This window comes from Bufo gargarizans, chromosome 2, assembly GCF_014858855.1.
Source record: "Bufo gargarizans isolate SCDJY-AF-19 chromosome 2, ASM1485885v1, whole genome shotgun sequence".
Lineage (NCBI taxonomy): Eukaryota > Metazoa > Chordata > Amphibia > Anura > Bufonidae > Bufo > Bufo gargarizans.
Genome location: NC_058081.1, coordinates 575617818 through 575631649, shown reverse-complemented (window position 1 = coordinate 575631649; position 13832 = coordinate 575617818).

The window sequence follows — 13832 nt, the reverse complement described above, 5'->3', positions numbered from 1 at the left end:
TTGTCACTAGTGAAAACTGAGCCTGAGCAAAGGTCATTCGAGGACAACCTGAACAACTCTATGCTGATGATTCCGCCCAGGTATCAGCCTACAGCTCCACTGGAATACTGGACCAGAATCACAGAACTGCAGCAGTGGAATTGGTTCTGCCGACCCCACCTCAAGATCTGCTACTCTTTGTAGACCAGGCTGTCTTTCACGGCCGCAACCATAATATGGATGTTTCAGGCGGCTGTCGAGCGCCTGATGCCACAGTGGGGCCCATAGCTGAAGAAACTAAAGATTGCAATTCATAACGCTGCACCAGAAGTAACATATACCAAAATTGTATATTATTTTTATTTTTTAATGAAATCATGACACGTTACACTTTAAGGCCTCTTTCACACGACCGCGTGTGTCCCGTGGCCGTATTGCGGGCCGCATATAGCTGGTATGCAATACAAGGGACACCGGCCATGTGAATTCCGCATCACAGATGCAGACCCATTCACTTGAATGGGTCCGCAAATCCGGAGATGTGGTGCGGAACAGAACAGAACCACAGAACAGAACACTAAGGCCTCTTTCACACGGGCGTCAGTTTTTTTGCCCGGATAAGAGCCGGGTGCGTTGTGGGAAAATGCACGATTTTTTCTGCGCGAGTGCAAAATATTGTCATGCGTTGCACTCGCGTGAGAAAAATCGCGCATGTTTGGTACCCAAACCCGAACTTCTTCATAGAAGTTCGGGCTTGGGATTGATGTTCTGAAGATTGTATTATTTTCCCTTATAACATGGTTATAAGGGAAAATAATAGCATTCTGAATACAGAATGCATAGTAAACCAGCGCTAGAGGGGTTAAAAAAAATAAAAAATAATTTAACTCACCTTAGTCCACTTGATCACGAAGGCCGGCATCTCCTTGTGTCTCCTCTGCGCTGAAGTTGAACAGGACCTGGGGTGAGCTTCTCCATTAAATATCGGTTAAGGACCTTCGATGACGTCACTCCGGTCATCACATGGTTTTTTACCATGGTGAATCACGATCGTCTCCTAGCAACCGTGCATGCAAATCGCACGGCATCCGTACTTGCTTGCGGATGCCATCCGATTTTCACACACCCCATTCACTTCTATGGGGCCTGCGTCACGTCAAAATCGGAAAATATAGAGCATGCTGCGATTTCAACTGAACGCACAAGTGATGCGTTAAAAACATCGCTCATGTGCACAGCCCCATAGAAATGAATGGGTCAGGATTTAGTGCGGGTGCCATACGTTCGCCGCACGGATCGCACCCGCACGGAAAACTCGCCCGTGTGAAAGGGGCCTAAGGAAGCACTACAGAGTTATTCCATGGGTTCGTGCCTCCACACGACAAAAAATAGAATTTGCTCTATCTTTTTGCAGAACGGACGGATTGCAAGTGAATGGGGTCACGATCCGCATGCGGCAGCCCCACCGCTGGTGCCTGTGCATTGCAGACCGCATTTTGAGGTCCACTGCATGGGCACAGGGAGAAGCAGTGCTCGAGACAAAAAAAAACCTAGTAGCCATTGGCTCCTGAACTGAAAAATTTAGGAGCCAAATTTAATTTTTTGTCGCCAAATCGAAACCGAATCAAAATTTTGGTATCGTGACAACGCTAAAAGAAAAAAAAAAAAAAGAAAGAAAAATGCCTTTCGCATTTTATGAAACGTTCGGCCCATAATAGAACATTCCTATCGTATTTTTTGGGGTGACAAGGTGACAAAAAAATGGCGAGTGCTCACCGCATAGAAGATATTTTTAAATAATTGAATAGTTTGGACGTTTCGGACGCAGCGCTATGTAATATGTTTATTTATTTATTGTTTATATATTTTATATGTAAAATTGGGAAAGGGGGGATTTAAACTTAATATTTTAGGGTACTTTCACACTAGTGTTTTTCATTTCCGGCATAGAGTTCCGTCACAGGGGCTCTATACCGGAAAATAACTGATCAGTTATATCCCCATGCATTCTGAATGGAGAGTAATCCGTTCAGGATGCATCAGTATGTCTTGATGCATGCTACGGTTTTATCTCCGGCGAAAAAAACTGAAGACTTGCCTGAATGCCGGATCCAGCATTTTTCCCCATAGGAATTTAGTTAGTGCCAGATCCGGCATTCAAAATACCGGAATGCAGGATCTGTCCTTCCGGACTGCGCATGCGCAGACCGGTAAAAATGTGTAAAAAGATACAAGACGGATCCGTCTGTCCGCATGACAAGCAGAGAGATGGATTCGTTCTTGCAATGCATTTGTGAGACGGATCCGCATCCGGATGAGTCTCACAAATGCTTTCAGTCACATCCAGATCGGCGGATCTGGCAGGCAGTTCCGACGACGGAACTGCTTGCCGGATCACACTCCCGCAAGTGTGAAAGTAGCCTTAGTGTTTTTTTTTTTTTTTAACTTGCTATTAGCCCCCCTAGGGGCTGGAACCCTTGTCCTATACCCCCTTAGGCCCCTTTCACATGGGCGAGATTTCTGCTCGGGTGCAATGCGTGAGGTGAATGCATTGCACCCGCACTGAATCTGGACCCATTGACTTCTATGCGGCTGTGCACATGAGCGGTGATTTTCATGCATCACTTGTGCGTTGCGTGAAAATCGCAGCATGCTCTATGTTGTGCGTTTTTCACGCAACGCAGGCCCCATAGCCATGGGGCTGCGTGAAAATCGCAGGCATCTGCAAGCAAGTGCGGATGCGGTGTGATTTTCACGCATGGTTGCTAGGATGAAAGTCTATTCACTGTGTTATTTTCCTTTATAACATGGTTATAAGGGAAAATAATAGGATTCTTTAATACAGAATGCTCAGTAGAAGGTCAATATAATAAATATTATATACACCCCAGTATAATAAACATTGGTGGCGCAGTGCGCCCCCCCCAACACCCCAGTATAATAAACATTGGTGAGCAGTGCGCCCCCCCAACCACCATTATAATAAATATTGGTGGCGCAGTGGGCAGTGCCAGTGAGGGTTAAAAAATAAATAAAAAATGAACTCACCTCCTCCAATTGATCGCGTAGCAGCCGGTCTCCTGTTCTTTCTTCAGGACCTGTCAAAAGAACCTGTGGTGACATCACTGTGCTCATCACATGGTACATCACATGGTACATCACATGATCCATCACCATGGTAATGGACCATGTGATGAGCTCAGTAACGTCACCACAGGTCCTGAAGAAAGAACAGGAAACCGGCAGCTACGCGATCAATTGGAGGAGGTGAGTAAATTTTTAATTTATTTTTTTAACCCTCATTGGCACTGCCCACTGTGCCACCAATGTTTATTATACTGGGGTGTTGGGGGGAGCGCACTGCGCCACCAATGTTTATTATACTGGGGTGTTGGGGGGCGCACTGCGCCACCAATGTTTATTATACTGGGGTGTTGGGGGGGCGCACTGCGCCACCAATGAAGATAACTGACCTGTTATTACAAATACAGGAGGCGGGTGCCGGAATAAAATAGCCGGCACCCGACCTCTATGTCAGGGAGCTTCGATCCGCGGCAGTTAACCCTTCAGGTACCGCACCTGAGGGGTTAATTGCAGCGAGGTCGGGTGCCGGCTATTTTATTCCGGCACCCGCCTCCTGTATTTGTATTAACAGGTCAGTTATCTTCATTGGTGGAGCAGTGGCTTCAGCCCCTCCCCTCCTCCTCCCGTCTCTCTTCCCACTGGCGGCGGCGGCAGCAGCAAAGGGGGGAGGGAGAGACTCCTTCTCCTCTGCACTGCTGAGAAGAACATCGGCGGCGGGGCAGAGAACTATCATCTCCTGTGCCCCGCCACTGTATTCAGCTGCAGAGCTGTGGCGGGGGTCTAGTCGCAAATGGCGAAAAGACTAAAAAGTCTTGTCACCCTTTGTAATTTCTAAGTCGCATTGGCGACCATTTTGGTTGCCATCTGGAGCTCTGGAGGGGCAACGATCGGGTGAACAAGCCCTAAGGGTCCATTCACACGTCAGTATTTTTCTTTTCCAGATTTCAATTATGTTTTTTGCAGATCCGCTAGAAGCGCAAATAAGATAAATCCACCAAAACAAACTGTCAACTCCATCTTGCCTCCAGCCGATGAACGCCAGCTCGGAGGCACCAACTGATGGACGCCTAATACCTCAATTCCTGTTCACCGATGAGAGTCCAGCCCTAGCCGTGGGGGCCCTCCCATTCTCAACTACCACCATATCCTCCAACTTCTAGGACCTCCCATCGCCAACAACGCGCAACTTGACTGACTTAAGTTTGCCATTGTGACAGACAAACCGACCCCAACCAAGCACCAATGTCTACCAACAACTTAAAAGACCCCGGCCTTCTAGCATCCTCAGACTGCTTCCCTCTTCTCCAACCTCTTAAAACCTGCTTAACCAGAAACATTTTTGTAACATCTGGAAGACTGCGCAAGCGAAAACCAGATTGTCACAATGGAACCGAACCTTCTTATTCGCAAACCTATCTTCCCACAACACAACCACCATAACAATTGGAAAAAGCTCTAAAAGCGCCAAATTTTTACACCCATCCTTTAGTCACCCAAGAGTCAGGCCACCGGCCCGCACACCATTGCACATGGCAGTATGCCCCGAAACCTACCCCTGGCCGCGTTAGAAAAAAGCTCAAAATCAAAGTTATTAACCGGTTCACCCAAAACCAATGTCCTCCCATTGTAGACCTCCAGAAACCCCGCCCAAACATCCAAATCCCCCGCAACTCTTTACCCAGCCGAATAAAATGATGCAGTGCCTTGACTCCCAATGACGCAGAAGCCAAACAGCGGCAAAAAATGCGCCCCATCGGCATAATCCTACATACAAAATCCCTCAACCTAATTTTTTCCACCCTTTTTAGCCTTACTGACTTCCAACCGGAAGGTTATCAATTTGTCCTCCGGCAGCCTGCATTCCAGTTTAACAGTGTCGATCACAATACCCAAAAAACACAATTCGGTTGTAGGCCCCTCTGTCTTATTCACCGCCAACGGCACTCCAAACTCCCCAAAAACCGACTGCACAGTGTGCAACAACAACGAACATACCCGTGACCCCGCCGGGCCCAGACACAAAAAGTCGTCTACGTATTGAATAACCGAAGCACAACCGGACACTTCCACTATTACCCATTCCAGGAACGAATTTAATGTCTCGAAGTAGGCGCAAGACAATGAGCACCCTATTGGCAAACACCGATCCACGAAATAACAACCCCCCCCCCCAAAAAAAACAACCCAACAAGTGCAGACTTACTGGATGAACCGGTAACAAGCGAAATGCCGCCTCAATATCGGTCTTTGCTAATAATGTACCCGGCCCCAACTCCCTAACCTAAGCCACAGCCGCGTCAAATGACGTATAAACCACTGAACATAATTCAGGATCAATACCATCATTGTCCGACGCCCCTCTTTGAAAGGACAGGTAATGAATGAGCCGAAACGTATTCAGCTCTTTATTAGGAACCACCCTCAATGGCGACACCCTCAAATTCGCCAAAGGTATGTTTCTTCCCATCATCGCCTCCCTAGCCAATTTTCAGAAACTACTTCCGGATGAATTAAATTCTCAAATTCTTATGAATTACAGAACCCAAGGACAACACGGAGAGAATGTAAAAACTTAACTTAAAACCTCTCTGCAACAACTTCAGCGCTTCCTGAATCAGGTACCTATTTAGAAACTGTGCCATCTTTTCCACCTGAACCGGCGTCTGACCCTTTTCCAGCATTCCCCCCCCCCCCCCTCGCCACTGCGATAAAAAACATTTACTCAGTGGGCTGTGAAAGACATGTACTGTTCCTGCCTGTAACAGCTGCTCCAGATGTCCACCGTGGAGTGCAGCTTGCTGCGCAGCAAGAATCGCAAGGAGTGGCATGTGTTCTCTGCCACATGACAGTACAAGGTACCAATACAATATTATGGCACACGCCTTCCCTTCATACAGCTGATTGGTTGGGGTACCACATGTTGGACCCTCGCCGATCTGATATGGATGACCTATTCTGAGGATAGCAGTAGACAAATTGTAAGAAGCAGCACCACTCGGTCCTTGTTGATGTATTCTTAAAGATGCAACAGCCTCACCAATGGCCCTGAATCCAATGGCCAAAATATATAGATAAATGCAAGCGGTTTCAGCGCGCGATGAAGTGAGATGCTGCTGACACCGTCTGCATTTATCTATTCTGAGGATAGGTCATCAATATAAAAATCTCGGAGAAAAATTAGATATATAACAATAATATAAGTGTCTGTGAAGTGAATATTAGCCTAGAGATTTGGACCCTTTTAAAATGCAGCATTTATTGGTTCAATATAAAAGCAGAATACATCACCCTTTGATAACTGGGTGAAATTAATAAGAAGTAAATAGTGCAAATTCCACAAGGGCACTTGTGACATTAACCACTTCCCATCTGGGCAATTTGCCCCCTTCCTGACCAGGCCTAATTTTGCAAATCTGACATATCTCACTTTATGTGGTAATAACTTTCGAACACCTTTACTTATCCAAGTCATTCAGAGATTGTTTTCTCGTGACACATTGTACTTCATGATAGTCACAAATTTGAGTCAATATATTTCATCTTTATTTATGAAAAAATCCCAAATTTACCAAATATTTTGAAAAATTCGCAATTTTCTAAATTTCAATTTCTCTGCTTTTAAAACAGAAAGCGATACCTCATAAAATATTTATTACTTAACATTCCCCATATGTCTACTTTATATTGGCATCATTTTGGAAATGTCATTTTTTTTTTTTTAGGACGTTAGAAGGCTTAGAATTGTAGAAGCAATTTTTCAAATTTTTAAGAAAATTGCCAAAACCCACATTTTAAGGACCAGTTCAGGTCTGAAGTCACTTTGTGGGGCCTACATAGTGGATACCCCCATAAATGACCCCATTGTAGAAACTACACCCCTCAAGTTACTTAAAAACGATTTTACAAACTTTGTTAACCCTTTAGGCGTTCCACAAGAATTAAAGGAAAATGGAGATCAAATTTTTTTATTTCACTTTTTGGGCAGATTTTCCATTTTAATCCAATATTTTCTTTAACACATCAATGGTTAACAGCCAAACAAAACTCAATATTTATTACCCAGATTCTGTGGTTTAAAGAAACACCCCACATGTGGTCATAAACTGCTTTATGGGCACACGGCAGGGCGCAGAAGAAAAGAAACTCCACATGGTTTTTAGATGCCATGTCCCATTTTAAGCCCCCTGATGCACCCTTACAGTAGAAACTCCCAAGAAGTGATCCCATGTTGGAAATTAGGGGATAAGGTGCCAGTTTTATTGGTACTATTTTTGGGTACATATGATTTTTTGATCATTCATTATAACATTTTATGGGGCAAGGTGACCAAAAAATTGGTTGTTTTAGAACAGTTTTTATTTATTTATTTTTACAGCGTTCATCTGAGGGGTTCGGTCAAGTGACATTTTTATAGAGAAGATTGTTACGGACGTGGTGATACCTAATATGTATACTTTTGCTTATTTATTTAAGTTTTACACAATAATAGCATTTTTGAAACAAAAAAATTATGTTTTAATGTGGGATGATGTGACGGTTTTATTGGTACCATTTTGTGGTACATACGCCTTTTTGATCACTTGGTGTTGCACTTTTTGTGATGTAAGGTGACAAAAATTGCTTGTTTTGACACTGTTTTTTTTTTTTTTTTTCTTACGGTGTTCAACCGAGGGGTTAGGTCATGTGATAGTTTTATAGAACTGGTTGTTGCGGACGTGGAAATACCTAATATGTATACTTTTTTTTAACTTTATTTCACTTTAACACAATAATAGCATTCTTTAAACCCAAAAAATAATGTTTTAATGTGTCCATGTTCTGAGAGCTATAGTTTTTTTATTTTTTGAGAGATTTTCTTATGTAGGGGCTCATTTTTTGCAGGATGAGGTGACGGTTGTATTGGTACCATTTTGTGGGACATACGCCTTTTTGATCACTTGGTGTTGCACTTTTTGTGATGTAAGGTGACAAAAAGGGCTTTTTTTGACAGTTATCTATTTATTTATTTTTATGGTGTTTATCGGACTGGGTCGATTATGTGATATATTTATAGAGCCGACCGTCACATACATGGCAATACCAAATATGTCTATTTTATTTTTTCTATTTAAAAAAAAAAATAAATATTCCTTACTTGGGGAATTTTTTTTTTTTAACATGTAAAACCTTTTATTTTATTTTATTTTTTTAACACTTTCTTTTTTATTTTTATTTTTTACATTTTTCCTGGAGGACCCCTTTAGCAAACAAAGTGCAGCATTTGATACATTTGGTGCAAAATACGCCAACTTCAAATATTACTGTTATGATAAATTGCCCCCACGGTGTATTTATTCATACAGTTAGGTCCATATATATTTGGACAGAGACAACATTTTTCTAATTTGATGCAGTTGAAGTTTAGACTTTCAGCTTTAATTCAGTGGGTTGAACAAAATTATTGCATAATAAAGTGAGGAACGAAAGCATTTTTTAAACGCAATCCCTTCATTTCACTGCCTCAAAAGTAATTGGACAAATTAAATAATTGTAAATAAAATGTTAATTTCTAATACTTGGTTGAAAAACCTTTGTTGTCAATGACTGCCTGAAGTCTTGAACTCATGGACATCACCAGACGCAGTGTTTCCTCCTTTTTAATGCTCTGCCAGACCTTTACTAGATTGGTTTTCAGTTGCTGTTTGTTTGTGGGCCTTTCTGTCTGAAACTTAGTCTTTAACAAGTGAAATGCTCTATTGGGTTCAGATCAGGTGACTGACTTGGCCATTCAAGAATATTTCTCTTCTTTGCGTTAATAAACTCCTGGGCTGCTTTGGCTTTATGTTTTGGGTCATTGTCCATCTGTATTATGAAACTTTGACCAATCAGTTTGGCTGGATTTTGCTGGATTTGAGCACACAGTATGTCTCTGAAAACCCCAGACTTCATCCGGCGGCTTCTTCCCAGTGTAACATCATCAATAAACACTAGGGATACACTGCCACTGGCAGCCATGCATTCCCAAACCATCACACTGCCTCCGTCGTGTTTTACAGATGATGTGGTATGCTTTGGATCATGAGCTGTACCATGCCTTTGCCATACTTAGGCATTTATTTCCATCATTCTGGTAGAGGTTGATCTTGGTTTCATTTGTCTGAAAAATGTTCTTCCAGAAGTGTGCTGGTTTTTGAAGATGTTTTTTTTTTTTGTTTTTTTTCTTAGCAAAGTCCAATCTAGCCTTCTTATTCTTAAGGCTTATAAGTGGCCTGCACCGTGCAGTGAGCCCTCTGTATTTAGTTTTATGCAGTCTTCTCTTTATGGTAGATTTGGATATTGATACGCCTATATCCTGGAGAGTGTTGTTCACTTGGTTGGCTGTTGTGAAGGGGTTTCTCTTCACCATGGCAATTATTATGCCATCATCCACCACTGTTGTCTCCGGTGGGCGTTAAGGTCTTTTTGCCTTGTTGAGGTCACCAGTGCTTTCTTTCTTTCTCAGGATGTACCAAACTGTAGATTTTGCCACTCCTAATAGTGTAGTAATTTCTCGTATGTTTTTTTTCTGTTTTCGCAGATGGATGGCTTGTTTCACCTGCTCCTTTGACCGCATGTTTACTTCTCAGCAAAATTTTCAAAATGCAAGTATCACACTTCAAATCAACTCCAGGCCTTTTATGTGCTTAATTAAGAATTAAATAATGAAGGACTTGCCCACACCTGCCCATGAAACAGCCTTTGAGTCAATTGTCCAATTACTTTTGGTCCCTTTGAAAACAGGGTGCCACATGTGAAAGAGCTGAAACTACTAAACCCTTCATCTAATTTCAATGTGGATACCCTCAAATGAAATCTAAAAGTATGTTCATGTCCATTATATAACTATAACTTGAATATGAAAATTCAGACTCCTGTACTCCACTTTGCTATTTAAGTAAATGCTTTATTCACAGAGCGGTTTCCAGTCAAAATAAGTTTTTCTTCATATAGCCTTCTTCAGCATAACTGGAAAGGCATATAGAAATGTCTTAGTAAATACACGACTTTAGTCTTGGATACAAAGTAAAATATGTCTATACAACATGTATATAGAAGAACAAAAGAAGCAATACAAATGTACACTTAATTGTACAAAACATATATATTGTACAAAACATTTAACCATCCGGTTAATCAGGACTCTGAGAATACGGTTCTCAACAGAAGCATCACAAAAAGTTCAAGAAAGGTTTTTTTTTTTGCAAGGAGGAACAATAGCTCGGTGTTCACGGATGGTATGTTGATCCGCATGGATGGTGGGCCCAAGGCCGGCATCTTAAATCGCAATAATGTGGAGGCTCAGGATGGGGTGCAAGATGTTACGGGAAATCATATAGTTTACACCAGTCTCCAGATTCATATATAAAAAACATAATACCATACACATGTATAATGCACAGTGGGCTATATAATGGTACTAAATATAATAGCATAAAGACTACACCGTAAGGTATAAATAGGAGGTACACAGCAATGTTACCTGGTTGAGCCGCAAGGATAGAGGAAAAAGCATGAGGATAAAGTACCCACAGCGGGTAGCAGAATGCTGCAATGGTATGGGGCTCTATGGCCCTAGCTGGCTGCCGAATGGATAAGGCAGTGGTCTAAAGGAAAGGGCGCCATGCTGGTGGTGGTGTAACGCGCCATTAATGTGGTTTAGCGTACGTTGGCAAAACCACACAGACAGTTAGAGACAGGATATGATGCAGTGATTGGAGTACCATCCAAGCTTACATCATATAACTTGAATATGTTTTAGTAAACAGGTAATAAAAACTAAATTTGGATCAGTGTCCAAATATATATATATATGGACCTAACTGTAAATCATGGTTATACATGTAACATTTCACTATTATTCGAATTACGTGCTTCATTACAGTCCTGATTATTATTATTTTGCTTCTATTTGCTTCTGTTGTCAAAACTTATCTTTCATGGGGACCTGATGCAGTGATTGCAATTATGCAGATGTTTGGATATCAATATTTGGGACGCTGATAATCCTCACTGATCTACACCCATTAGATACACATTCTCCATATAGTCTATGAATATGTATAACATAAAAGATATTTAATAATTGCTCTCCTGAGTTGTCATCATAAATCTATGAAATTGAAATCAGATGTAAAGGACATAGTGGTATCGAGTCACAGTCCATGTTATATACAACTAGTCAGTTCTATTGAGTATCGTTACGCAGATGTTTGAATACAATTAAAAATAATGGAGTACAGTGCAGACATACAATCCAAATTTATCAGCCGCTCACAGCTAGGCACAGGGGTGTATCTATAGGCTGGGGCGTAGCTAGAAGTGACTGGGCCCCACAGCAAATTTTTACCAGGCCCGTTGTAGTGAATGGTTATACATACAGGCCTAAAACAAAATGAATGAATATTGTGTGCATGAGCTCTAATGTTGATGTTTCACAAAAGCAGATCATTTCCTTAAAGGGGTTTTCAGCCTTTTTTTCTATTGATGACCCATTCTCAAGATAGGTCATCAATATCAGATCAGTGTGGGTCTGACACCAGCCCCCCCGCTAATCAACTGTTTGAAGAGAAAGCAGCACTGCCTTCTCCTCATTGTTTGCCTGCTTGCCCTCGCAATTGCATTCACTTCAATGGAACAGTCCAAGAGAGTAGTAAGGTAATGTTTCATTAAAGTGAATGGGGATGCCATAGTTGCAATTACACTGCTCTTCACTGCAGTCGGTAAGCAGGTTAAAAATTAGGAGAAGGCAGCGCTTGTATGAGTGCTGCCTTCGCTTCGTACAGCTGATCGGTGGGGGTGTCGAGAGTCGCCCCCTCCCCCCACCGATCTGGATAGGTCATGAATAGAAAACAGACAAAGCCTTTATGGAGATTCTCTTAGTAGTCTGCTGCTGCCCTCCTCCAACACCCTGCACATTCCAAGTCCCACTCGGTGTAGCTTGGCTGCCAGTGCCGGATGCCACGGAAGTCCATCCTTCTCCTCCTCTAATTTTACTAAGATGTAGAGGCAAAGCAGGAGACACTCGGGTCCACAGCACTGAAGCCAGCCGTACTCACCCTTGTTGGGATCTTTGTCACTGGACTGCAGTCTTCACTGACGTGCTCTTCTCCTCTTCAAGTTCTGGCGACACACTGCTCCAAGCAATGAAATCTAGAAGGTAAAAAAAAATCTTTTGCAATATACTATTAGCCTAAGAGGTAGAAAATGTAAGATGAGGGTAAGAAAGTCATCGAATCCTAGACATGACCTGAGCAGTACACTTGGCTATTTTCAGTTTTGGTGTTTCGTTATAGAGATAAGTGTGGGCCCCACAGGTGGAACCTGCGCCTAACTGACATTGGTGGCATTTTGTAGCAACATGCCACCAATTTCTAAGATTACACAACCCCTTTAATACTTTATTTTACTTTTTTTATTTCCTCCTTTGCCTCCAAGATGAGGAACTTTTTAATTTACATAGCCCTTTTTTTCTATACGTGCTTCTGATAATGCTCCAGATCCCCGTGTGGCGATCAGAGGAGCCGGAGCTTGTATACGGCAGCCCCTGTCATAGTGAATGACAGGAGGCTGCTGAACAGTGATTCCTACGGAGCCCCTGTCTGTAGCCAGGCTCGATAGGAAACTAGTAAAATCATTATAGACTCCAATGCTAGTTATCTTTAAATTTTTTATTTTTCCCCAATATCAAAACGCAAGAAAAACTATACATATGTGTTATCTGCCAGATTTATACTGACCTGGAGAATCAATATCACAAGTGAAAAAAACAAAAACTGCAAAACTGGCAAAGTTGTATTTTTTTCCAATTCCACCACCTTTGGAATTTTTTTACCACTTCCCAATACATTTTATGCAAAATTAAATGGTTGCGTTGGAAAGTACAACTTGTCCTGCTAAAAACAAGCCCTCATACAGCTATGTGAATGGAAAAAAAAAAAGTTAAGGCTCTGGGAAGGCGGAGAACACAAAACAAAAATGCAAAAGGAAAAAAAGCCTCTGGGGTAGAAGGGGTTAAAATAAAACCTTTTAGAAAAAATGTTTTTTCTTTGCATCACCATTTTCTGACAGCCATAACCTTTTCATATTTCTTTATGAGGGCTTTTTTGTGGGTGAACTGTAATTTTTATTGGTACCATTTTTGGGGTGCGTGCAATTTTTTTTATCATTGTTAGGGCCCATGCACACAACCGATACCCTCTGAGACATACAGTCTGTGAACAAGCCATATGTCCCAGAGCGGCATTGATCTCGTGATCAGGAGCACACAGCATCATAGGTTATGTGCGAGTTTGACTGCACGCGAGACTACTGTCGCATAATCATACGTTTTAGTAATCTATGAAGCTGTGCGCTCCCGTGCACACGATCAATGCCTCTCCAGGACATATGGCCCGCTCAAGGACCGAATGTCTCAGAGGGCATATGATCATGTACATGGGCCCTTATTCAATTTTTTTTTCTATGGCGCGTCTGCGTGTTTGGGGGGGGGGGGGCAAGGGAGGTGCACACAGGAGCCAGAGGTGCAAACAAAGGTCAGGGGGCACAGATAAAGGACAGGGGCGCAGACAAGGGCCGGGGGGGGGGGCACAGATAAGGGCTAGGGCCCAGGGGCACAGACAGGGTCCAGGGAGGAGGAGACAGAGGCCAGGGATGGGGCAAAGATAAGGGCCCAGGGGGCAAAGACAGGGGCCAGGGAGGTGCAGACAGGGGCCAGGGGGGCACAGAAAGGGCCAGGGTGGTGCACACAGGGG